The 27,110-nt window shown below is 43.9% G+C and overlaps 1 protein-coding gene and 1 long non-coding RNA gene across 4 annotated transcripts in view; one reads left to right on the top strand and one right to left on the bottom strand.

Moving 5' to 3' along the window:
• Positions 1 to 4,007, top strand: part of LOC118928094 (uncharacterized) — a 41,192-nt gene extending 37,185 nt beyond the window's left edge. For all 3 annotated transcript variants that reach the window (XR_008992143.1, XR_008992142.1, XR_008992144.1), the window contains one exon: positions 1,225 to 4,007. This is a non-coding gene — a long non-coding RNA (uncharacterized LOC118928094). The remainder of the gene's footprint in view (positions 1 to 1,224) is intronic.
• The window catches only part of HS3ST2 (heparan sulfate-glucosamine 3-sulfotransferase 2), a 97,629-nt gene that overhangs the window by 19,378 nt on the left and 51,141 nt on the right, over positions 1 to 27,110 (bottom strand). The gene's annotated exons all lie outside the window — the stretch shown is intronic.

Raw genomic sequence — 27,110 nt, 5'->3', positions numbered from 1 at the left:
TTTCAGTTACTTTTCCTTGACTTGGCCCTTATCTCTATATGTCTCAGTTAATGGTCCCACCTTCCACCAGTTGCCCGAGCAACACCCACATCCGATCTGTAGCCAAACCCAACTGATACCCTCCTAACCGGTCTCTTCTGACATCCGTCCCAGCCAGGTCAGGACCCCTCACAGCTTCCTCACCTGTAGTCAGAGCTGCAGGGAAAGCTCAGTGCTTTTCTCGAATGAGGCTCTAGTTTCTAGCATCCACTCCAAGCCAGCTTGCCCTTGGGTGACACTCCCCAGTGACATCAACATCCAGGAAGCAAGATGGTACCTGGGGGCTACCAAGTAGTACCAAGACCACCAGTGATGGTACAAAGTGGGGGCTCAGGGAGTCTGCATCCCGCTTACCATCTCCCAAGTCAATTCAAGTGAAACACAAAAAGGGGTGGAAGGACAGTGTTCAGAACTTCTGAAATTGGCAGGTTGGCTCCGCTACAAATACCTGATCACCAACACAAACGGGGCCGGGGCCTCCGCTCAGCCAGCCACTCCGCCATGTTCCTTTAGCCAACTCACTCTCCCGCTTTGCAGAACAGCTATTCCAGATCTTTTCTACTCTGCCAATGATCAAAGCCTGCCCTTTCCTGCTCCTTCCAGCAGGTGAGCTTGCCGCATATGCCACAGAAGTACAGAAACTGTTAGAATGTAACATCTGCGGTATCCAGCTGCCAAACTCATCAAGATTTCCACACTGACCAACGCCAGGCTGAGGATGGAACTGGTCACCCCCATAGCCTTCTCATGCCAGCTTCTCCAACCCGGGGACCTCTGCGTACCCCTCCCTGGGTTCCCTGCCTGTAGTGCTCACAGTGGCCCCACCTCCCACCGGTGCCCAGATCCGTTCTAAGGACCTGTGTGTCTCCACTAGTTCTGAATGCTTCCCAGGCATCTGCAAACTCCTAAGACAATGACTGGATGAGTCAGGGAGTTAATTTTATTTTTTAACGCAAGCTTTACAATCGCACAGTCGGGAGTCACCAGGGGTACTAAGTTTTGCAGGGCTGAGTTCCACAAGCCTGCCCCACTTCCTGCAGCATAACAGTGCCCCCTAGTGGGAGGTGGTCGGACTGCAGCTGTTGGAGTGAGCACCTCCTGCCTGTGCCTCCTTAATTCCCTGTTGCCTTCCTGAGAGAAATTAGCCACTTACAGGTGTCGTTCCCATTTTGTCTCCACATGCAGGTGTATTAAACTCCATGGCAGCAAAGGGCTAGCAGGGATTGGCTTTCTGATCATGCCAGAGGCAAGAAGAGAGGTGGACAGTGATGCTGGGAAACCAGCTGCTCAAGTATCATCCAGGCCTCCAATATCCATAGCCGAATGTATGGTTGAGTCAACGATACTTCTGTAGGGTCCAAGGTCTGCCCAAGCTCTACAATTCTGGATTCTTGTCCAGGCTATGCTGTAGAATGGCCCAGCTCTGCAAGTCACTTCTGGAAGGCACTCAGGATGCCCAGCAGGATGAGCTAGTGGACACTCTTAAACCCCTTAGGCCCACCCGTTCTTGTTGCCAGGTCTCTGCTGTTCTTTCTGCCTGGAGCACTTTCCCCTGGCTCTCTCCATGGCTCAGTCCTTCTCATCCTCAGGTCTCTGTTCCAATGCCATCACTCTCAAATGTCACTCTCTGTACTGCCTGGTTTATTTCCCTCAAAGCTCTAAGCACAATCTGTAATGATCTTGCATATCTGTTTATCTATTGCCTTTCCCCCAGTTAGTCCGCAAACCTCATCAGGAAGGATGGTATGTCCTTGCTGACTGAGGTATTTTCAGTCCTTGTCACTGTGTCATTCCATCACAGGCAGCCAAAAAAGAATGACTCATGTTTGTCAAATGAATAATATGGGAATAAATCCAGAAGACCCAGTTTCCTGGAGGAAATGCAGCAGCCTGAGCTCTTTAGAAAGGGTTTCCCGAGGTGCAGTCACATATCACCTGTGGTGTGCAAGTGAACCATGGGTGGAACTTACACTTTTTTACAGTTATCTGTTTATTTTAACATATTTTAGAAAATTGGAACTAAGAAATCACCTTTATTTATCAGATTTTATTGCTTAAGATGAAGCTTAGATATGTACTGAGCATAGAAAATGTGAATTGATCTAAAGACAACTGCTTAGTAGGTAATAGCACAAATAGTACATGAGTATGGAAAAAAGGTGATTCTTCAGTGACTGAAGTTTGGGAGCCTCTGGTTCAAAACAATGTTGGTATGGCCAAAGGGAATCCAGTCCATAATGTAGGCATATACTTATTCAATGAATAGTTATTAAGCATCTACTGTTTTCCAGCCATTGTGCTAGGCACTAAGGTCATGGCTCTAAATAGATACAGCACTTGCCCTCCTGGAACCTCTGATCTGGTGAAGGAGATAATGGACAAATAAATACATCATTACAGGGTGGGGTGAGGGGAAAGGAGAACAAGTGTAGTGAGGGAATTGAGGGGGCACCTGAGCAGAAGATCAAGAAGTGAGCACAGGCTTGCATGCCAAGACCACAGGATGACATGGGAAGATAACAGGATAAGAAAAAACTGGGTATGGATGAGGCAGGATGGTACTGCAGAGACTCTTAAGAATACATCTGTAAGTTACACTGACAGCAAGAAAGAGTAGAATTAGGGATGTAGAAATTAAAAATCAGAAAAAACTTGAGCCGGGTCTTGGGCATCTCAAGTAAATGTCCATGAGATTGAGCTGATGAGTAAGAAGGTGCCTGGAAGCCAGAGTCAGTGTTCAGTTGGTGATGCTACTGAAGAAGGGACCCGAAACAAAGTGGACAGAGCTATAGGCCAAGCTCTCATTAAAGAGACATTTCCAGAGATGAAAGATGGCTATGTGGGCAGATCAAAGGCTAGCTTAGTCCTTACAAAATAAAGCCCACATCAGGAATTCACCCATCCATCCACCCATCATCTATTTATACAAACATGAATCATTTAAAATTATGCAGAAAATGCAAAAGTTCCATATTATAGATACCCAGGATGAATAAAGCAGCCTTTTCTACCAATTCAAGCCAAACAAGGACTTTGTAGCAGCATGAAGTGCTAGAAAACCACAGGTCATCATCCAGAATTCTGCAGGAAAAAATTTGGGACTCCCAATACTTAGTATTTAGCCAATCTATGTGAAGGATTAAAAGACGTGCAACAGACTGAAAGGGATTCCACCTCCCTCTTTAAAAAGTTCCTTGGAAATGATAGCAAGGACCTAAGAGACGGTGTGAAAGACCTCAGGGAGGGAGAAATTGTGCCGAAAAGGACAGTGACTGGGATTGAACAAAGGGCTGAGTCCAGATAACTAATAAATTAGCTTCAAACATCCACATTTTTCTTTATGAAGATATAACAATTAATAATGTATACTTCAATAAAGTTTTAAAAAATGAATAATTTGATAAATTAAATCCAAAATCCCAGATTAAATTAACAAAGACAGAGGAGTTGGTAATATAGAGGAAGAAGGGGTGGGAAGGAGCATAGTAAAAGCACAGGAAATTCTTTCCCACAGGGAACTGCCTACTCATTTACTCTACTAGAGAAAAGCAAAATGAAGAATTAAAAACAGGACAGATAGCTTTCAAAATGCAGAAAATAAAAAAGCAAAGAAAATGCAGCTCCTACAACAAAAGGGATGGGAAAGGAAAAGCAGGAAGAAAATCACCAAAATTGTAGAGCAAGGTGACAGAAGCATGGAAGTAGGACTGACTGTGTTACTATTGAAAATCACTGGAAAGAGGCTAGACACTGTAATTTTAAAAAATGACTACGATAAAGATTTCTCATTCTCAAATAAGACCTAGTCCTATTCGTGTTTGCAAGGCCACCCCAGAACACAGCGACAGAAACATTTTATATGAAAATGAAGACGTTCAGATACATCACAGGCAGATGCTGGTCTGAAGATATTAATACCGGAGAGGGTAACTCCAAGGCAAAGGATCTGAAATGAAACAAAGTGGATCATTTAACGTTGACAAAGGGCCCAAGTCATAGTAGAACTTTCACATAACATGTGGATCAAACATGTGCTTACTTCCTCTGGGGTCACCACGAAATTGGAAGTAAGTGGATGAAACATATCAAGTCAAAATACCGCGAGAAAGGGCGAAGACTTAGTGGCAGACAATGAATAGAGACCCATTTCTGGAGGAAGAGAGGTTGCCGGAAGAGGGGTATTGGAGGAGAAGAGAAAGCTGGAATGTGAGTGGCTGCGGGTTGAAGGAGGGTGTCGGTAATGAGAAGAAGGCAGATTCTGGCCACAGACTCTTCGAATGGCTCTGGAATCAGAGGCACCAGGGAGCCTGGTGGGGTGAGAGGGGCAGGGAGAAGCTCAGTCAGTGATCTTAGAGTTTCTAGAAGGAGCAGCTGGATCTGCAGAGCTTTCTCCCAACCCTACAGCCAGGCCACTGCCCTGCTGCTGTGAGGGCAGAGGAGGGGAGATTAGGGCTTTGCGCCCAGACACTGGGCACTGAGGAGAAGGCCGAGACACCTGCCAGAAGGCTGTCGAGCAGGCTTATCTACCCCAGGCCGACGGATGAAAGATCCCCTCATGAGCAAATGACCAGTCAAGATTTCAAGTCATATCTACCAAGGCACAATTTATTAAAAGAAGCTGCCATGTCCCATTGAGATCCATATCATTACCTCTAATACAGAATCATAATTCAGTGCAGAAATGGGTCAAAAGAAAAAATGATCATCTCAACAGATTCCAAAAAGGCTTAGTAAATTCAACACCCATTACTAATTAAGAAAAAAATAACCTTAAGAAACCAGGAAGGCTGCGTCTTTACCATGAAAAAGAACACCCATCTCAAATCCACTTGAAGGGCACTTGAAGGATAGAATAATATCAGTGACTAATGTTTATTGAGAGCCACGTGGCAGGTCCAGTTCTAAGTACTTTCACTTGCATTAGTTCATTTAAATCTCACCATAACATCACTAGGTTGAATCTGTATTCACCTTATTATTCACATATGGAAATTTGGTGGAGAGAAGCTGCAGAAAGCCAGGATATAAACCAAAGCATTTGGACTCTAGTACCTGGGCTGGCAACTTCCAGGCCGTGAGTCTCATTTAGTTAAGCAAGACAAAGATGCCTGCTAACATCATTAACATTTAATATTATTCCATAATTTATAGACAGTCCAATTAAAACTTGAATAAATGGCAAGATGGGAAATTGTAACTTTAGAAATATCCATTCTTCTCAAATTAATCTATAAATCACATGTAACACCAATCCAAACCCCAAGAGGATTTTAAAAAATTGGATGTGATATTACAATTATAAGGTTTCTTCTGGATGAATAAATTAAAGATGAGAGCCGAAGCACTGTGCTGGAAAAATCCTGGGAGGAAACCGCAGTGTCACACAGTATATATTATAAAGCTGTAGTAATTAAAACAGTGTGGCTCTGGCTCAGGAATAGAATTGATAGAACAGAATACGAAATCAGAAGTAACACAGTTCTATAAAAAGCACATGATAAAGATGGCATTTGAAATCAGGTGGGAAATTATGGATCGTTTGCACTTTGTTGAGACAATAAGCTAATCACCTAGAAAAAAAAGGAGGTAGATTTCCTCATTCACACCTACACCAGTATTAATTCAAGATGGATGAAATGATTAAATGTTAAAATGAAAACAATGGAGTAAAAGGTTAAAATGTCAGTAAATATGTACATAGTCTTGAGAATTAGGAAGACTTTACAACCATGATAAAGAAGCAAAGACTCTTTACATGTGACCACATAAAAATTTTAAACTTCTGGAAGATAAAAAAAATCACAGGGGGGAAATAAAATGCAAAAAAGCAAACTGTGTTCTAAATCTGATAGATAAATATTTAATATCTTGAATAAATAGAATTTTTATAACACCCCAGCAGAAAACTGAGGAAAACACATAAACAATTCCTGAGAGAAGATATAAAACTGACAAGATATTCAAATTCATTAGATATAAAAGAAATACAAATTAAATCCAAAGAAGATAGAATTTTGACCTATCACAAAGTGAAGAATTCCTTAGTGTTACCCATGATGCATAGAAACATACACTGATACAATGCGAGGACTGCAAATAAGTTTAAATTTAATGAAAGGCACTCATCAGAATTTATGTCAAACTATGAAGATATTTGCAGAAAGGTGTTCTTTATTTAAACTGGTGGAATAATAGAAACAACCTAAATGCACACAATACTATATTGATGAAATGATGACATACGTATTTAATGAAATGCTGTGCTGTGATTATAATAATGTTTTGAAAAATGTTTAAGGCACAGGGGAAATGTGGGTATTGGTAGGTAAAAGAAAGAAAATACCGTGTACGATATACTGCATTCACATGATAACTGGTCTGTGTGTGTATACAAGTGTGTGTATACTCGGGTATCAAAAGGAAATTACCCAGTGATATTTTGCTATGCTCTACCTCTCCCAATTATACATAAAAATATACAACCTGCTGTTCTTGATGACTTTCCCTGAAAGATGTGTAGAACAGCCTGTTCTTTGTTTGATATTCATACAAAACCTTTCCCACTTTGCTCCCGAAGCATTTATGAATTTTAAATAGGAAACTTCAATACAGAGCTATAGTGCATTCCAGCCAAACAACTTAAAACAGTAACTTCAAAAAGAAAATAAGGTGTAGAAGCATAGAATATAGTGGGTGATGCAGAACATGGTAGGGTGGGCCTCTGGGAAGACAAACAGGAGGGCTAAGCAAGGCTGGGAGAAAACTCATTTTTCATTGCCTATTCTTTTTGTATCTTTGACTTTTTTGGCCAAGTGTATTTTTTTCAAATGAAAAGTGAAGAAGGGGAAGAAAACTCAGGTTTTGGAGCCAGATGTATTTAGGTTTGAATCCTTGTTTTGCCACTTAACTCGTGTGCATCCTTGGGCAAGTCACTAACCTCTCTCTGAGCCTCTGTTTCCCCATTAAAGGAGAAAATAAACTTTCCTCTGCAGGATTGTGGAAAGGACTGGAGATGATGCACGGAAACTTCCCAGTGTGTGGCTGGTGCATAGTAGGCGCTCGTTAGCTATAGTTTTTATGATCAATCTTGTACCTGCCTGAGACTAGAGTGGGAGCTGAAGCAGAATGTAATTATCCACGTTGGAACAAAGCCAGGATACCTGGGTATTGCAAAACATGCTGTTGAATGTTCAATCAAGATATGTAAGTGCACACAGCCGCCGAACATACCCAGTGCTTTCCCCCAGGGCTTGGGAAGTAAAATACATTTTACCATGGCACATCTGCTTGTTTTTTAAAATTCCACAACTAATTAACCAGAATCCTCATCAGCAATCTCCATGTGGATTAACTAAACATGTCAGCAAACCCTGGCTCTTTTCTGTTAAACACAGGCAATTGCTTCTACCCACTCGTGCCTCCAGCAAAATGTTGAGTGCCTGGGGAGTTGAACAGCAAAGTCTAATTTTTACTTAACCCACTGGAAGGCATTTCTCATGTGGTAGGGCAGTTTTGTAGCTCTTTAAAATTAGGAAGGCACAATATCTCAGTGGCTGAACTCACAGACTCTGGAATCTGTCCGACATGACTTCTAATTCTAATCAGTCACCTCTTAACTGAGAAGTTGCTGCTAAGTTATTCAACCTCTGTAAACCTCAGTTTTCTTATCTGTTAAGTGGGGCCAACTATGGTGCCTGCCTGATAGAATTATTGTAATAATTAAAGGTAAGGATGGATGAAAATTACATGTAATTTACACAGGGTCTGGTGCTCTGCAAGGCCTCAAAAAAATGTTAATAAAACAAAAACATAAGTGCTTTTGTGTTAGACTATCCAAAGGGAGGATGCTGTCCTCATGAAAGCAATGGAGACATTGCCCATTGCAGAAAGAGGGCGGTAGCTGAGCTCTCCCTTTAAGGTAATGACTAGAAAAAAATTAGTTGCTAAGAACATTCACATTGTCCTCTGTGTTAAGATTATAAATAATCTCCTTATTAAATATCCCCAAAAGGAAAATGTGAGGCAAACTGTTTAAAAGTATCATTCCATTATAATAACAATAATAATAAACATTTCAATCGTTCCAAAGTGGGGGGGGGAAGTAATGCTTATAAGAAGAAAATCCCTTTAGAAAGTCCCAAAGTCTGGTTAGCTCTGTGATTATCTAGTGGATCTCTCAAATGTCAACATTTTTTTAAGGGGTGGGCTGGCACATAAAGGTAACTAATTATTATTTGACTCAACACACTTATTAGAAAAGTAAGTTTCTGATTAGCAAGGAGGTCAAAGGAGAGATGTCAGAAGCTTTTTTTCTTTCTGGTTGTACAAGACTGTCGGGGGAGGGGCTCTCTTGTCCCCTCCTGGCATGAGCCAGGAGCTCTTTTCTCTCACTTTATTTCTAAATAAAAGCCTCTCCCTGGTTCTCCTTAAAAAAAAGAAGGGGAAGACATAGGTTTTCTGTAATACCAAGAATCTTGAATTGGAAGGAGGTAGTCACTATTTCATTGCTATATTCTGGAATCAAATCTATGAATAGTCATTGCTCCAAAGGCAGTTCTTTAATCTGTTTTAGTTTTACTTTGAAAGAAATGTTTTGGTCATAAACCCCTTATCTCCCAGAAAAAGGTTATAGGCAATTCCCCCAAATCTCAGATCTTATCCAGCCTCCTAGTTACGGTAAAAAAAAAAAACCTGTTGAATGAGGGAAGTATTCAAACACAGGAAACTGTTTCAATGTAGTGAAAAACTCAGGCCTGAGAGGTGATCCAGTCTCTGCCACTGTGAAGCTGAGACATGCTGGGTAAGTCCCTTCAACTCTCTGAAATGGAGAAAGTAATATATTTCTGCCTTCGATAATTTTGTGTGTCAATTTGACTGGGCTAAGGAATGCAGAGACAGCTGAGAAAGCACTATTACTGGGGTGTTTCCGGAAGAGATTAGCATTTGAATCAATAGATTGAGGAAAGAGATGGCCCTCCCCAATGTGTGTGGGGGGTATTATCCAATCCCTTGAGGGCCTGGATGGGAAAAAAGGAGAAGGAAGGGTGAATTTCTTCCCCGTTCTTGAGCTGGGATGGCCAGCTGTTCTTGCGTGCAGACATTTGGGCTCCTGGTTCCCCAATTTGCAGATGGCAGATTGTGGCCCCATAACCATGCGAGCCAATTCCTATAGTACAACTCCTCTTATATGCATCTATATATCCTTTGTTCTGTCTCTCTGGAGAACCCTGACAAATACAATTCTTACAGGGCTTCTGTGAAGATTAAGTAAAATGTATATAAAATGTTAGTACAGTGCCCTGCATGTGAGCAGGGTAATGATGCTCTGCTCAGCCAGACTGTCTACTCATTATCACTGCTGCTATGGTTTGTTTTTATTGTAAGTCTACCACCCAAATTCTTCAGAGTCCAAAGCTTTCATTGTTCTCAGTGCTTCTTCCTTTGTCTGTTTTCAGGAAATGAGTGTGTGTGTGTGTCCAAGTTTTTGCATGTGAATTTTCAGGTAGATACATGTGTGTGTGCCTAGAGCATAAAGGAAGATGGGTTGATCTCAATTTTCATGATGCGATGTGTATTGCCCAGTCTCTTCAATCACTCATTCAAAATTTATTGAGAAGCTAAGTGCTTTATGCTATGTGCTGTCTTTGGTGCTGAAAGCAATTTTTTTGCCTTAATTAAGGGGCTCATAATCTAGCCAAGTAGACAAATAGCTACAGGACAATGAGAAATGATGTAAGTGAAATGCATTTAAGGTGCAGTGAGAGCCAGTGAGGAGGTGACACCTAATTCCAATCCAGAGAGTAAAGAGTAAGAAGCCTTCTCATGGAGAAGGTGTAGAACTTGAAGAGCTTGCCCAAAGGGCCAGGGAAGGAAGAGCATTAGATGCAAGCATAGTATGTGAGACAGCATGTGGCATTTTAGGGACATGCTCAGGGTGGTAAGAATGAAAGGCAAGCGGGTGGGAGACAAGGCTAAGAACCCAGGAAGGGGTCAAATATGGAGGAGACTTTCATGGCATCCTTTGGACTCTGACCTTTATCTGGTAGTTGATGGGTAGCCATTGTAAGATTTATACCATGATGGTACTATGATCAGATTTACATTTTAGAACAGGGGCCATAAACTCAAATGCCTACAGGGGGCCGACAGATGACTTAAGTGAGTAAAGCCCACTGAGTGGGTTCTTGGGGAACTGGAGAGCATATATCCTGCCTTAACAAGCAGCTATTCCTCAGCTCCAGGGCTTACTGACAGGCAGATTTGAGGATGGCAGTGTGAGTTTTCATTTGATAGCTCAATTTTTAACTATTGACATCTAATGACTTTAAAGAAAAAAACACCACATAGACACTAACAAAAAAAAATACTTGAAGTATGAATATGGCCTGAGACTTCCAAAATGAACTGCCTGGTGGCAACGTGGAAAGGACAGATGTGGGAGGGCAGGAACATGTTTGGAAGCTTTTTTAATGCAATAGGAATGAAGAAAGTTTGAAGTTACCATGTAGTTCGAGAGGGAGGATTAGATGTGTGTGTGGCAAGTCTAGTTACTCTCTGGTTTCTGGTTCAAATGGCTACGGGAAGAAAATTCATTCACCAAGTTAGGGAGCATGAGAGGATAAACAGCGTAAGGGGCAATAGGAGACAGTCAGTTCAGGTTTTGATGACCGAGTTGGGATGTCAAGGAGATAATTCACAGTAGGCCTTGGGAGATCCAAGTGAAGAGATCAGAAGAGATCTGCAAAGTTGAATTTGGGAGTTGCTGCATGGAGGAGGAAACTGAAGCTGTGGGTATGGAGGAGCTCCTCCAGAAATAGAGTATGAGTGATGAGAGAATCCTGGTAAACATTAAAGCTTAATGGGCGGCAAAGGAAAGAAAGAGGTCCAGGCAGAAGTCATTGAAGAAACAGGGTGAGAAAGGATGAGAACTAGAAAACATGTAACTACAGGTTGTCCCCCAAAGCCTGTCACCCCCTTCTGCTATAGTACTAGAACCTCTCATTCTAGCTGGGTACTTGCGCACTGAGATGGACTACATTTTATAGCCTCCCTTGCAGGAAAGTGTGGCCAATATGTCTAAACCAATTATATGTGCACAGATGGGTTGCGTGCAACATCTACATGTGCCCTCACCCCACCCCCACCTCCATGCCTCCACCCTGATCCTCATGAGCCACCTTGGACTAAGGAGATAAGAACAAGAATGACTCCAGGGATGGTGGAGCAACAAGACAGAACCGGTGTGGGTCCCTGGCTGATGCTGTGGAAAAACAGTCACCAGCCCTGGACTATCCCCAGACTGTTAAGAAAGAGATGCATAAACTTCTGTCTTGATTGGGGCCGTATTAATTAAATCTATATCCTAACTAACACTATTCATTAGCTAAAATCTATATCCTACTAACACTATGATAAAGCCAAAGGCAAGGGATAATAATTTCCAGAAGGAGCAAATGGTTAGTGGTATCTAATGCTGTAGACCAGCAAGAGAAGATCTTGAGAAGTAGCCCCTGTACTTACGAGATCATGGGCAGCCTTAGCAAGAAAAGGGGTAAGGACGTGGGTCAGTTAGCCAGCCTTCGATAGGAAAGAAGGCCAGAGGTGGGTTTAGGTGGTGTCTAGGTTTAGTTTTCCCTGAAGCAGACACTGAGACAAGGATTTGAAGGCAAGAAATGTATTTGGATGGTGAGATTAAGATACGCGAGAGGATAGGGAAAGGAGGCGGGGACAGAAAGTCAGGCAGTCACCACTTTGGGCAACTGGGGCATGACCCTGCTGGAAACTCCAGAAGGTGGTGTTGAACATACCCCAGAGTGGTTCCAGCTGAAGAACAAGAAAGCTGGAGTATTTATGCAGGTGACGATCAAATGGATCTGGGCAGACCACTGACAGTGTCTCTCCCGGCGTGTGCAAAGGTGTGAACAGGTGGGTGGGAAAAGGAAGGACTGGAGGGAGCAAGGTCACCCGGCGAATGCCTGGTAACAGCGAGGCAGAAGCCCAGCTGGAACAAAAAGTCTGAAACGACCACTGGGGTAATAGATGTGGGAGGTCACGAGGCACCCATGAAAGAAACTGTTCGGAAATGCTAGCGATTCTGATGATGGTGACTTGCTATCCAAATGTGGAATCATTGCCACAGTGACATCTTTAAAATGTGAGGTATAAAGCAGCCGAGGAGAGTGGGGCAAATGTCCCCTCGGGTTCCTGAGGTTTTGCTGTTTTGTTTAAACCGAGGAAGCAGAGGTGGCTTTCTGGGCAGCAGCAGCATCAGGCCCACTCCTTCACATTGTGCAAGTTGCTTTCTGCCCAGACGTGCCCGGCCAAGGGAGAAGGGGGTGCAATCCAGGCTCCATCTGGTTTGCCAGGCTGTCGCTCATGCAGCTGGGTTTACTGGGAGCACTGCCTCTATTTTGCAACAGGCTGGTAGTGGCCCTGGGCTTCATGCAAGGAACCCCATTCCCTGAGGTCTGGGCCAAACGTGGATCCCCAGAGGTGGGCCATCCAGGCCCTGTGCCCAGCGGAGCGGTGTGAACACATCCTTACCTTATAGCACCCCCACCCCCAAGTCCTACTTCCCAATGTTCTGCCTATTAATATCAGAGAGAGAAAAGAAAAGCTGTATTTCAGTTTGTTTATTGCTCTAAAGCACCTGTTACTTTGCTATGTTTTGTAGGGAAATGTGGCATCTCATAAATGGGCTGCTTTGGGTTTAACTGTGAAGCTAACTTGCGCCATTACATGGGATCTGTGGCAGCCTGGAAAGGTTTTTGAGGAAGGAGCAAATGAGCCTCCAGAGCTACTTTCCTCAGAAGATAATCTGTGTGTTAACTGCACCCACCCCTGAAGTGGTGCACATTTAGCTCTCAGTCTCGGGGTGTCAGGCAGCATGGGCCCCCACATGAGCCACAGGCGAAAGGCTGATTTCTGATGACCTGATTCACAGAGAAAGGGGGCTGGATCAGAGAGAGGCCATCACAATCTCGTACTCGCTGCCTTCTGGCACCCAGTGGCCAGAGGGGATGTGACCCAGCAACTTGGGCCAGAACTTCGGCCCGTGTTGTACCTAAGACCTCATTCCTCCCTGCTATACCGTGGTGAGGTAGGCGATGTTCCTCTAGAGAAGGGTCCCCACTTTATCTCCAGAAGAGGAACATCTGTGATAAAATTCTAGGACAAAATGGAACCCACAGGGATGGAGTGGGGCCACCCTCATAGGAAGTAATTTGAAGGCCCCAAGTTCAAATGTTCTGTTCTTCCTGGGATTTTGTTTCCTTCTCTGAAGACTGTGGATTGAGTTGGCCTCTGGGGGCTTCTCCTGAATTGGAGACTTAGGGGAACCAGAAGGGAAGACTTTCTTCTTCCAAACTACCTGTCCTGGAACCAGTAGTCAAAGAGGCAAAAATGCGGGGTTGGGGGGCCGTGTGTCCTGGAAAAGTGAAAACTGCAATGGTTTAGGTCTGAAGCTGTGTCTGGCAAAAAGGAATGATGGGTCAGGTGGATGTCTAGATGGGGTCAGATCTTGCCTAACTTTTCACAGGGGATAAAATTGACAGTGGATATTTTTCTCCACTTTACAGATGGAAAAACTGAGGTGAAGGAAGTTACCCAAGGCCAGCTCAAAAGTGGCAGGTGTTTGAATCAGCTCTGTCTGCCCCAGAGCCTGCCATGGAGGGTGACACTGTGGGACCTGTCCCTAGGATTCTGGGAGAAGATACAGGATGTGAAGCTCCCTCTGTTTTGAAGTCCCAGGACAAAGGCCATGGAGATTCTTGCTAAAACTTGCAGCCTCATGGAAAAATATTGTGAATGAAGCTTTCAGTCTGGTAGGAGCTCCTATTTGTAGTCAGATGGACCTGGGTTTGAAGTTCAGCTCAACCTTTTACTGGTGTGTCCTTAGGCAAGTTACTTAACTTCTCTGTTCCTTGGATTTCTTATCTATAAAAGAGAGACAATAATAGTAATATACTTTTTGCAAGGATTAAATGAAGTAATACAATGAAATAAATCAGATCATGTGAAGACCTTAGAATGGTCCCTGACACATAAGCACGCTACATTAGATATCAGAATTAACATTTATATGGTGACATTTGAGGCAAGTGTGGCTCAGCTTCTCTCTTGACTCTGTAGTTCTTCCTCTTCCTCTGTTGCTGTGACTTGTCTAGAGATGGAACCCTATTGCACTTGGACCAGAACCCACCTGTTTTGGTTTCTACAGCCAGGTCTGGAAGCCACCCACCCGTCTGGCTTTTCTCTACTCGACCCAAAAGAGAGTGCGGCAGGTCTCTAGACCAAATCCCTTCTGTGTCTGGCTGGGTAGGTGCCTCAACTTTTCCTGCAGGCTGGCCCCAGGGTCAGAGCTAAGGCATAGTGGGTAGCTGTAGAATGCCTATTTTTATCCCCTCAAAAGTTAGGCACGATCTAATCCCATCTAGACATCTGCCTTACCCATCATTCCTTTATTGACTATATTCTCTATGCTGTACTTTCATCCCTGGGATTAATGTATGCTATAATGAGAAGTTTGCACCTCTTTATCCTCTTCACCTAGTTTGCTTGTCATTGTTGCATCTATTTTTTAAAACTGAGTTTAGAACTGTGAAAGTGAAGAGGGGTGTGATAAATTGCTAACTTCAAACTTCAACAGAAGGGAAGTATACAGTTTAACTCGCATCTCACATTTTATCCTTGAGCCAAAAACAACAACTAAAAAACCAGTTAAGCAGTTATTCCAGTCACTCTAGGAACTTCTCACTTCTTCTTCTTTTTTTTTTTTATAATGCTAACTGTGATTCCTTGACCTTCCCATTCATCTGTGAGCCTTCCATGACCAGGTCTTCCAGGTAACAGCTTTTCAAAGTCTTTTATGTTAGAACTCTCTTGTCCTGGCAAAATTGTTCCTATTCCTTTTGCTCTTGTCCATTGGACCAGGTTTTGGGTTTTTTTTTTCAGTTTCCCCTGGCCTCTTTTATATGGTGTGAAATGCTCTGAGTTGCTGGACTGATATTCTGGGTAGTACTTGCTTGAAATGGCAAAAGGCTGTGAAACATTCCCTGAGCTCCTTTACTATCACTTTCTTTCATCCCGTGACTCTCAGAGAAGGAAGCATAAATGGTCAATGTGTTCAGGAACTGGCATCTGCTTACAGTTTCTAATATTCTGCAAGCACTATAAAGTGATCTGATTTTGCCCCAAATGTAGCATATGGTTAGCAGGGATGTTGCTATGATGTAAGAACCTTAACGCAGCTAAGTTCACCTCCCTTGATGATCCCCAAGACTCTCTTTGGAAATCCCACATATGCTTTTTTATAAAGTGAAGCAGAAATAAGGATTTCATGTGAAATTCCTTAATTATAAAATTTTGGCAAGTGTTTTTAAAACATTAACAGCAATTCAAAAACATGGTAAGGACCAAATCAAATGTGTCCCTTGCTGCTACAGCCTACTGACTGCCAGTTTCCAACCTGTGTGCCTACCACTGGCATTTCCTTCTTCCTTCTACCAGATGTTTATTAAGGATCAATTAAATGCCAAGAACTTGAGAAGATGAGCAGAGAAGTGAGCAAAAGGCCCACAGATATTGCCACTGTGGAATCTTGCAAACAATTAAACCAAGCTAAGAATCTATGGCCTAAGACTCTAAGATGCCATGAAGTGTCTTCTCCAGCTTCCCAAGGTCACTGTAAACCTTTCTGTCCTCATTTTGGTGAGAACTTAGGATTCTGCCACAGAAGTCAATTATTTCTATGTAAACCTTTGCCCGTTTGCCTGTCGGCTTACTGCAAGCTCTACTTTGTTTCTATCTGGTTTCCTTTGATTTTTACCATTCTGACATGGGTGGACATGCATGCTGGTACCCTCCTTAGAGCACAGAGAGAGCTGGTGCCTGAGGAGAGATGGGAAAACAGAGAAAGGGGGTACAGACAGTGCAAACCTGCAGTGTTCATGCGGACCCACCAAGTTATCCCAACAGCGCTGAGGTCTGCACTGCCTACCCAGTGGTGGTGTCGTCGCAGGTCTCCCTCTGCATCAGGGAAGGAAAGGAAGCTGCGCCGTACTGAGCACCAGTTCATGGCAAGAAATGGTCAGGCATATTCACAGTTACCCCTCCCAACAGTCCTACAGGGCATGTGCAGGTATTATTACCATGTTACAGATGAGCAAAGCGAGTTTACATGACCTGAGTTTCTTCCCAAGATCGCAGACAGTAGATGACAGAGCTAGGATTTGAACTGAGGTCTGTTCCTTGTTTGCAAGTGACAGATCAATACCTGTGTTGAAAGGTACTTAATCAGTACTTGAAAGGTACCGATCAGTACTTGAAAGTGCATGGCAGACAAAAACTCAGCCCAGACAACAAGGGAATTGACTGCCGCACATACTTTGGAAGCCCAGTGATTTCTCAGGCCATCTGAATCTAGGGGCTTAAATAGTGCCATCAGGGTTCTCTGTCTCTGTCACTTGGCCCTGTTGCAGACCACTCCCTGATTGGGACTGGCAAGGATGTCCATTGCACAGCTTGAGATCCCAGAGGAACAAACTTATTTCTACCAGGGTTTGTATATCTTATCTTAGGGAAGTTTTTATTGGCCCCATTTGAGTCACATGCCATTCTGAACAATCACAATGGCCAAGGGATGGAGTGCCCTGACTGGACAGCCTACATCATATGCACACCCCAGTACATGGGGTGCAATCTTATATATGCCTCAACCAGGACCACATGCATAAAGAAGGTTCCCCAAAGGAAAATCAAGGTCTGGTAACAGCCACAGAGGGGCATGGATGGTAGGCAAGCAAAACCAAGAGATAGTGTCCACACTTTCTGCATCAAAGCTTTGCCCACACCTTTATTGGAAAGAAGACAAATTGAGATAAGAGACTTAGCAAACTTAAGCCTGTCCTCATTCATTTGATCACCCTCTAATACATACCTTGGCGGAATGTCCTTTCCTAGTCCCAGAAGCAGGGCTCTGTGCTGCATGGAGCTTTGTGGGGCTCTTCAAGCTCTTACTTCCCTCTTGCCCTGACTCACCCAGTCCATCCATCATTGGCAGTCATGGTCTCCCTCCCATGCCAATGGCTTCTGAGCTCTGCCTGGGTCCTTGGCCATGGAAAATCCCTGTGCTTTGGTGGTAGAAGATGAAAGTGACTGTCTCACCCACTCTGGGAGCCCAAGAAGAAATTTTAGACTCAAACATATTTGGAGGAAGAATATGGCAGTGGAGTTACTTCCAGATTAATTTACACTCCACTGACCCCAGAGATGCTGACAGACTGATGGATGGTAATGCCTGCTAAGTGTGCAGCCACATTAATGCTGCCACATACTTAGCTCATTAGCTCCTAGTTCCTCTCCTTCCATAGCCATACCTCAGACACTTCATCTCTGTAAAATGGGGTCAGCTCATTAGAGTCATGTGCATTCAATGGCAGATCCCTGGGGTAGGTACCCAACTAGGCTACAAGACAGCAAAGGGTGCTCAACCCCCTGCTTCCACCCACCATCTGCCATCATCCTGCCAAGGGCATGGTGCAGGACATGCAGGATGCCAGGAGACACAAGAGGAGCTCAATTACCTTCCTCCTGGGGAGCTCAGTAACCATTGGCAGGGTAGGAGAGCTCCTGACATCACAGGCCCACCCTGCAGGGCATCAGGCATTGAAGGCTCCTGGGTTGGATTCCAAGACACTGAAATGCTTGGTGGATTCTGTTGGAATCCCAAGATATTATCAGTTAAACTGGTTATTTGCCCAGAAAGCAGAGATTGAGTTTGGAGCTGTCTAGACACAGATGCTGGGTGCAGTGACATGGTACTGATGTTGAGCATGCACCCAGAGCCCAATCTGTGTACAGGGTCCTGGCTCTGGCTGAACAAGGCTGATGTTCAACTCATGAAAATGGAGTACAAACTGGCTCACCGAATTTTTCATTTTTACCCCCAAGGTTGTTGTAGGAATATGTAGACAGGGCTTTGCCAGGAGACTGTCTGTACCCTCTCCTTTCTCTGACTTCATCTTTAACCATTTTCCCCTGCCTCTCTCCACTCTGGCCTCACCGGCTGGCTATTCTGCAGTTGAATATGCCAGGCACACTCCTACCTCAAGGCCTTTGCACTTGCTGTTCACTCTGCATGGAAAGCTCTTCCCTCAGATCTCCACGCCTCCTGCCCCTCCTTGAAGTCTTGCTCAAATGCACCTTCTTAGGAAAACATCTCTGGCCACCATACTTAAAATTGCAACAGCCTTCCCCCATACTCCTTATCCTCATTTCTTGTTTCATTTTTCTCTGCATCCACGTACCACCTTCTAGTATATTCTATAATTTACTTTTGTTGTTTGGACCATGTTATGCCCCTGCTTAATATGCCTCAGTGGTTCACCAGGGCTTAGGGGTCTCCAGGGGGTAGGGTGATCTGGGTGGTGTTTGGGCTCATACCAATTAATTAACACTGCATTGCAGACCAAAAAAGGCTAATCCCTTCCCAGTCTCTCCTGCTTAGTCAAGAACAAAGTCTCAGTTTGGTGTTAGTGTGTTTCTAACATGTTATTCTACATTTTTAACAAAGAGAGAGCAGGTCTTAGGCTCCGAGCCTTTGGAAGGCAATAATGTCTAATCAGAACTGAATAACATCATTTGATATTGTATTTATTTCTTTGACAAAAGATACTGGTTTTCCATTTATCACAGTGATATAAAAATTACTTTCTAAATAATTTAAGTAGAAAACCTAAGTCACCTGATACAAAGAAAATCACGAAGGGGATACACGAATGCTAGAAATTTAAGGAATTGTAATGTATACACGATTCTAAATATACTTAAATGGTGAACTTGGCTCTTCATGATCTGGCTGCAATTTCTTAGATACTCTCCTTCATGCACCCTTGACTCTGGAGATACAGGAATATTTAAGGTCCCTCCAAGACTGCGCAGCATCACACATCCCTGCCGAGAATGGGCATCCCAACTTGTCTTCTGGGTGAACTGCTCATGATTCAGAGGTCAGTATTAGGTAGTCTCACTTCCTCTGAGAAGTCCCTTGCTATCTCTCTGTGCAAGATAGAGTTCATCCTTTGCTTCTGTCTGCCACCTGTATGCATTGTTTACACCTGTGCTGTTGCATGAATTACATGGTGCTGCCTTACTTGTTTAGATAGCAGTTTCTTGAGGGCAGACTGTTCTATTCCTCTTCATATGTACTATCCCAGCACAGTGCCTGGCACATATCAGATGCTAAATAAATATTGAGTGCAATGCTATCTCATGGGCATTTGGTAGGACAATCTGATGGCTGGTACTTTGGGGTTAGGGATAGGTCTGGGATGAAATCCAATCTGATACTGACTTGCACCCTTCTTAGGGTAAGTCATGACCCTACACTCCCTCAGATTTTCAGATCCTTTCTGCTGCCCAAATGATCATCTCCCAGGCTGGCACAAAGGGACATGCATCTCCCTCTATACACTGAGTCACCTGGCCAACCAGGCATGTCAGAAGGGACCTCCATTTCCCTACCTGCTTATAACCATGTGGAAAGACTTAGCTAAACTTAGTATTTCTGGTCTCTCTCCCCACCCTTCAGTCACCCCTCATGTTGACAGAACTAGCTGGCAAGTCTGGGAGAAGTAACCAAGCACTCTGTGGTCAGCAACCCTCCCTGAGCCCTCCTGGAGCTGTCCCCAAACAAGGGCATTATCAATGCTGAGGGGAGCCTGTGGGGTACGCTGCAGCCACCCAGTTATGTAGGTGACTGGGTGGACAAGTCTACCTGAGCAGGCTGTCCTGAGTGCCATTCTCCAGCCACTCTCACCAGTGCCAGAGCTGACACGTGGATCGCCATTTGTCTGACTCCTGACTCAGTTGGTCTGAGCTTGGGCAAGGAATTGAGGAACGCAAACTTATGCACGTCCCTTCTCCCCACCATAACTTTCAATAGGTGGAAAGTCTTGGAGGTCTCTGGAGATCAAAAGCCATAGGCTTAGGCAGAGACCCTGGGCTTGAGGTGCCCCCAGGACCCAAGTGGGGGCTGTTGGATGACTCTGTGCCCTGCACCGGAGCTCCAGAGTTAAGCCCCTTGAAGGGGCTTGTGTGAGAAACCTACCACGGCACAAGTCCATGCTTCCTGGTTTCATGTTTGCTAGCTCCCTCTCCAATATCCCGGCCACCGCATCCGCCTGACTCTGGCATCCAGATCAGTGATGAAGGGTCCTGAGTTAGACAGACAGGCTGGGGCTTGATCGTCATCCCCTCCACTTCCTGCTGGCTGAGCTAGCAGCCATGACCTCATCTGATACCTCAGTTCCCTTTTCTTTAGAATGGCAGTACCAGGGCCCCCAAACTTGCAGGGCACACACCCAGCACAGAGCCTGACACACAGTAATGCTCAGACAGTGTTGGTGGCTGCCATGATTGTCCCACCGGCGCATGTTTCTGTAGCTGTGGCCTCTGACACCGTTTTTTGTTTGTGATTTGCTACCGCCCCTCATTCTGCTGCCCACTGCATCCCCCTGGCCCTGGGGAGCCACATGGGGGGTGAAATCCATGTTGCCTCCCCATGGGGTGGAAGGACCAGGCAGGTCCCAGACTGTCCAGACACTTGAGGTGTACATCCCGGCCTCTTCTGGGTATCTCAGGGATTCAGAACACTACCCCCGCTGGTGTGCAAGGCTTAGGGATGTAGAGTCCAAAGCTTTGACGAGAACCGGGAGACCTGTCGCTGGTCCAGCTGGCTCAGCTTCCTGGGGTCGGTACTTGTCCTGACGGTGACCAGTTCTGGCCCCAGCAGCTCCCTCTGCCAGTTCTCAGCAATGATGTTCACGGTGAATAATGCCTCTTCCCAGACAGCATATGGTGTTGGCAGAGTTTGGCAGTCACAAGGCACAGACTCCCAGCCCTATGGGCCCAGTGCCTATGCATCTCTGGCCAAGTTGGGCCCCGCAGGGAAGCACAGCATTGGGAGATTTGAGTTGGAAGCTCTGTGAACCACGCTGGAGGACAGCCGGAGTCTGGGCCCCATAGGAAGGCTGGGTGGAGCAGTGCTGCCAAGGAATAAACCCCACCAAGTCCTAGAACATGAAGATGGGATGTGGGCGAGGAATACTCATCCTGTGGATTTTCCCCTTAACAGAAGTTGAGGGAGTAGTTGGCAGCTTGCCTTAAGGTCTTGGTCAGGTTGAGTGTTTGCAAAAATGGCTGCAATAACTCCCCTTCTTATATTTAACGCCCTTTGGTAGAACCCTACCAAAAGGCCTCCTAACTTGGCTGTGTGACGTCCTTTGGCCAAAAGGACAGTAGCAAATATGACATGCATGTAAACACTTGAAAGGCTCTTGTAGATGGAGGCTTGCCCTCTTGCTGCTTTTGGAGCCACATGGCCACCATGGAGCACGCCCAGGCTAACCTGCTGGAGGACGTGAGATTGTCTGGAGATTGGGGCCCCCATCATCTCAGGCATCCTGGACCAAGCCACCATACACCATACACCTTACAGCCCTATTAGCTGGCCACAGATGTGTGCGTGAGACCGACCAAATTCAGGTGAGCCTGACCCAGACTAGAGGAACTGCCCCCTGGTGAACTCAGGCCAAACTGCCAACCTGCAGTTGCCGAGCTTAATAAATGGCCATTGTTTTAAGTCACTAAATTTTGGAGTGGTTTGTCGCACAACAAAACAAACTGAAACACACGGATTTTATATTACAAGAGATTGGCAGAGTAGACATACCTTAATCCAGCTAGACTGACATATCTGTTCAGAACATCCCAGAATGGCTCTTTATACAATTTGAAGAACAAAGGGAGTGATGATGTATTCAAAATTACCTGCACCAGGGACAAAAAGCAACCTCCTATCTCTCTCTTCCAGCTTAGGTAATTGATCACCCAAAAATTTTAGCTGGGTATTAGTAGAAGACAAGGGAAAATAGTCCAAGAGACTTGCCGTTAAAAAAGGAAGGCTGGTGGATGTAGGATTTAATTGACATTTAAGTGTCTACGATGTGCCAGGCTTTGAGCCTGGTGTTTTAAACATTCTTGGTTTCATTTGCCTCCACCACCCCCATTTAATAACCTATGGGGTGAATTCTGCATCCATGCATTCTGAGGTCCAGGCTGAGAGAAGTGGGTTGTTTTCCCCAGGAGGGGACGAGCCAGGGTTTGGAATCTGCTCTGTGAACTCAAAGCTCAAGCATTTTCATGACCCACAGGGTCCCTATTCTGGTCAACACTTGCCGACCACTACTTAGGTACCAGGTCCTTTTCTGAGGGCTTTACATGAATAATTTGATCCTCAACTCTAACCTAGTGGAGTAGGAACTATTGTTATCATCACTTTATAGATGAGGAAGCTGAGGCATGGAGTGGTTAAGAAACTCGTGTATGGTCATGTGCCTGATGAGTGGTCAATCCAGGATTTATATCAGGCCTGATGCCTCGAGAGCCCATGTTAGCCTGATTGTTCAGTATTAATGGCCAAAAGTCTGGAAGTCATTATATAAATAGCTCCTTCCTGTCTGCTTCTTATAAACCAACATTAGGGCCTGATTCAGGGAAGTAGACTGCCTAATAAGTCCATGTTTTGGGCTCTGTTGGATGAAGTTTGGGAAAATCTTATATTTGGGGGTTCAGAGCAGCCCCCTCCTCCACTCTCAACAGAGCAGCCCACCACTCAGTGGTGGATGGTAGAGGGGCTGGTTCAGACAATTACGTGGTCAGGCAGGTAACAGGTGAGTGGACGGGGTGGGTAGGGCAGGTGGGAAACCCTGGCCTGCATGCCTAATCTCAAGAGGAATCATTTCTTTCCAGCTGATTATTAGCAAGCAGCAATATGGGGCCACTGTTGTCCAATTTTCTCATTTGTCAAGAAAAGCCAGAAATTTAATTTTTTCACATGTTTTTATTTTTTAGTTGGCACCCAATTAAAAATTTTTTTCTCTCAAAATACCATGTGAGTCAAACAAAACTTCTCTGGGCCAAATATTGCCCAAGAGCAGCATTTGCTATATTTGGCAGGAGATAAAACTCAGGGTAAATGACAATAAAAATCAGAACGAGTTTAAGGAGGAACTTATCTCCTGGCAAATAAGTCTGGAATAATCATCTTTAGGGTCGATATGAGAAGTGAAGGGTGGATTATTAAATAGTCTTTCACATGGGTTTATCTCCAGGGCCGCCATTTGACATCCTAATACTCAGCTGACAAATCACAAGATGGTCCCACTTCTGTGTAGAGAGCAGATTTACAAGCCAAGTCCTGAAATTTTCATCTCAGATGTCTTCTGTGTTACTGGCTCTTTGGGTATCCACAGTATACAGACCTCATTTCCATCAACAATAAACAGACTGTCTGGAGAAGCACAGGCACCATCTGTAATCATTCCTCTGGTAACCAACGAAATGTTTTGTATGCCTGGTCAGGCCCCCACCAGGCTCTTCCAGGCTGTTAGCTCTTCCCAGGTGAGTCTGCTCTGCCCTGCAAAAGGGGCTTGGTCCCTGCCAACCTCGGAGTATGAGCCACACAAGTTTCCAGCCTGTGAAGTGTTCCTGATAGTGGCTGCTCTCAACGTAGGGGCCTTGCTGGCTTCCCTGCAACTCTGTCTCCAAATTCCAGACTCCCGTGGGTAAAAGGATATTGGGCCAGGTTCATTTATTCATCAAATATTTATTGCACATCTACTAGGTGCTAGGCACTGCTCCAGAGCCCAGAGGTAAGACTGAACAAGAGACAAGAATCCCTGCTGTTGTGGGGAGACAGACAATGAACAAGATGAATAAACAAAAGAGATAGCATCTTAGACGATTTTAAGTACTAAGGAGACCAAATGAAGCAGGAACAGGGATGATGAAGGGTCAGGGAGGTTAAAATTTTATAAAAGGTGTCCTACAAAGGGGAAGGCTTCACTCAGAAGGGATGTTTGAGCAGAGATGTGAGGGAGCAGGGCACGAGGCTCTTGGAGGAGCCAGGGTTCCAGGCCGGGCAAACATGGGCGCATGATCCCCAAGGTTGGATGCAAGTAGGGATAGCCAGGAACCAGTGTCACTGGAACAGAATGGACATGGGGCGGAACAGCAAGGGAGGAGGTCAGAGAGACAAAGTGGAAGAGGCAGGAGACCTCGGAGGTCACAGAAGGACTTTGGCTTTCAGTCTGAATGGAACGAGAAGCTGAAGAGTGACATGACCCAACTCACGTCAAGGCCGATGTCAGGGCCACAGTGCTGGGCAAAGATGGTGGGCAGAAAAGGGCAGAAGCAAGAGTCAGTTAGGAGGCTGTGGACAGTCATCCATGGAAGAGATGGTGGTGGTTGGTCGAGAGTGGGTGAGAAATGGTTAGATTGTGGATACATCTAAATCCCCACATCCTTGGTGATGACTGCCACCACAGCTTCCTTGGGCTTTTCTGAATTCAGGAGGGCCTACTGATCCCGACATTATCTGCAAAATGCTGTTTTGTGTAGGGTATATATTGGGAAGGTCAGCGTAAGGTCATCCGTTCATCCCAGGGATTGTAAACTGCCCTCTGCCCTCAAAAGGCTGGAGTTCAAATTCCATGTGAGCCACTTCCCCTTTCCATAACCCTAGGTAAGTTTCAAAACCTCTCTCTAAACCTGAGTATCTTCACCTGTAAACTCAGGGTTAATTATAACTGTACCTGCCCTGTAAGTTTAATGTGAGAATTTAAGAATATGTTTGTAAAACACTTCATAATGTGTTCAACATACATTAGCTATTGTTATCGAATTTTCTCAAGGCATCAGAGACCCAAAAAAGGTTGAGAGTCTAAGGCTTGTCTTCAACCCAAGCTGGACCACACATGATATAAAAGGGCTCCTTTTGCTACTCTGGCCTAAATTCAAAGGAGGTTAAGACTTGGGGTTTTTGCTCAGGCCCCCTCTATAATCTGAAATCAGGAAATTGAGTCTTGAGTGAGCTAAATAATTTGCAATAACCTACCCAAGATTACAGAGCTAGAAAATGCAGAGCTGGGTTTGAACCCACAGCTGTCTGATGCCAAAGCCACGTCTTTACAATACCATACTCTCTCCCAAATGTGATGGGAGACATCTGCTCAAAGATTTTTCCAGCAGGGCTGATGAGGGAGGCCTCTATGTGAATCAACCCGGCCTTGGGGGGCTAGTTTTACAAAGACCCCCTTCTCCAGTTACACTGACTTCCTTCTGTTCTTCCAGAAACACAAATCCCAGCTGTAGGACTCATTGTTTAATACCTGTCAGGAAAATGCTAATTTCATTGTAGGTCCCACTGCTGTTCAGATGATCACAAACAGGTCCATCAAAAATCCTCAAGGGACAGCATTTATAAGTGATTCCCCCTGTAGACTCTACTTGTGGAGCCTCCTAAAGCTGCTGCTTCATTAATGGGCCATCTTCATACTTGTTAATGTCTAATTACTGACACTAATGGGCCCATGTATTTTAAAAATGAAATTATGGGTTTTATTCAATTAGGAAAAGCACTAGATAAACTGCTGAATAAATCTGGCAAGGGACACAAAGAACCGGTAGTTATATAGGCACCCCCAGCTCAGGAGACCTCAGAATGCTGCAGCAGCAAAATTAACTCCAAAAAGAAACAAATCAATGCCTGGAATTGCAAGATGGAGCACAGTGGTGGATGAAATTCATCTTTAGATTAACAACAGTCTTGGGCAGGGCCCAGGCTCAGAAATGGATCTGAAACTTAACTGCTGCTGACTTTAAAATATTTCCTGGCTTTGCCTTCTCTGGCTGATTTACATGGAAATAACACATCAGATAAGTAAAAAGGAAAAAACTAAAGGTTCTGTATAATACCACCATGCAGAGACAAACACTATTAACAGTTTGTTGCATATTCTTCCAGACCTTTTTTGTTTCTATTTGTATGATTTTGTGCATGTGTAGCATTTTCAAAAAGTAAACAGAATTGCACTAAACAAATATGGTGTTCTGTAGCTTTTTAAAGCTTGCTAATACAAAATGGATAATATTCCATGTTAATAGTTTACATTCATGTACTTCATCTCTTTAAACAGTTGTATAGTAGTCTATACCAATTTCCTCTATTGGGTATTTGTTTGCATTTTTAAATATTAAAACAAATCTTATGAAACATCCTTGAGATTAAATATGTATCTGTTCTTTATTTCCTGGAAATTGTTTTCTAAAAGCAGAATGGCTGTGAGTGAGTCTAAGGCTTTTCAGCATACAGCTCAAATTTCCTTCTAGAACAGTTGTATTAATTGACTTCCAAATAACACTATAAGATATAACAAATTTTCACATTTCCCAACTTCACAGGTGAAAAAAATGCTATCATTATTTTACCTCATTTTTTCACGACTACTGAGTTGAGCATTTTCCTTTTATTTGTAAATTGTCCATTCGAATTTCAACTTTTACACATTACATGTTGCATATATCATTACCCATTTTAACTTCTGCCTTATTATTTTTTGTATAAGAATGTTTTTACCTTTTTATATAGTCCAATTCCTTAGCCTTCCTTCTCCTTTATGTTTTCTGCCTTGGTTATCATGCTTAAATTTTTTTCACATTCCATAACTATAAAGTAGTTGTACTTATAACATGTAAATCTATAACCATGCTAAGACATTTTTACATATGTGAAGAATTATTTTCCAAATAATCCCACCAGTCTTTCCCACCAGTTCAAATGCCACCTTATCATATATTAAATTCAAATATTTTTAATGGATTTTCTTTTCTATTCCACTGATCTTTCTTATAGCAGGACTTACAGGTACTATAAACTCATATTATCTTTTAATATAATAATCTTATTCTCTATGTTCAAAAGTTTCCCCAGTATTCTCATCAATCTCCAGATGAACTTTAAAAGTCAAGGTTTTTTCTTTTCATTGGAGTTTCCATTTAATTGAATGGGAGGAATAGATTAATTTGGAGAGAACTGACATCTGAGTACATGCCATGTCCTCCACTTATTCAGGTTTTTTATTTATACTATCTAGTAAAGTTTTATAGTTTCCTTCATACAGATTATTTCTGTGCATTTAAGTATTTAACATTTTGTTTTCTGTTGTAAACAA

The sequence above is a fragment of the Manis pentadactyla genome, chromosome 10 (genome assembly GCF_030020395.1).
Source record: "Manis pentadactyla isolate mManPen7 chromosome 10, mManPen7.hap1, whole genome shotgun sequence".
In the NCBI taxonomy this organism is placed as follows: Eukaryota; Metazoa; Chordata; class Mammalia; order Pholidota; family Manidae; genus Manis; species Manis pentadactyla.
This window is presented reverse-complemented; position numbering and strand designations above follow the sequence as displayed.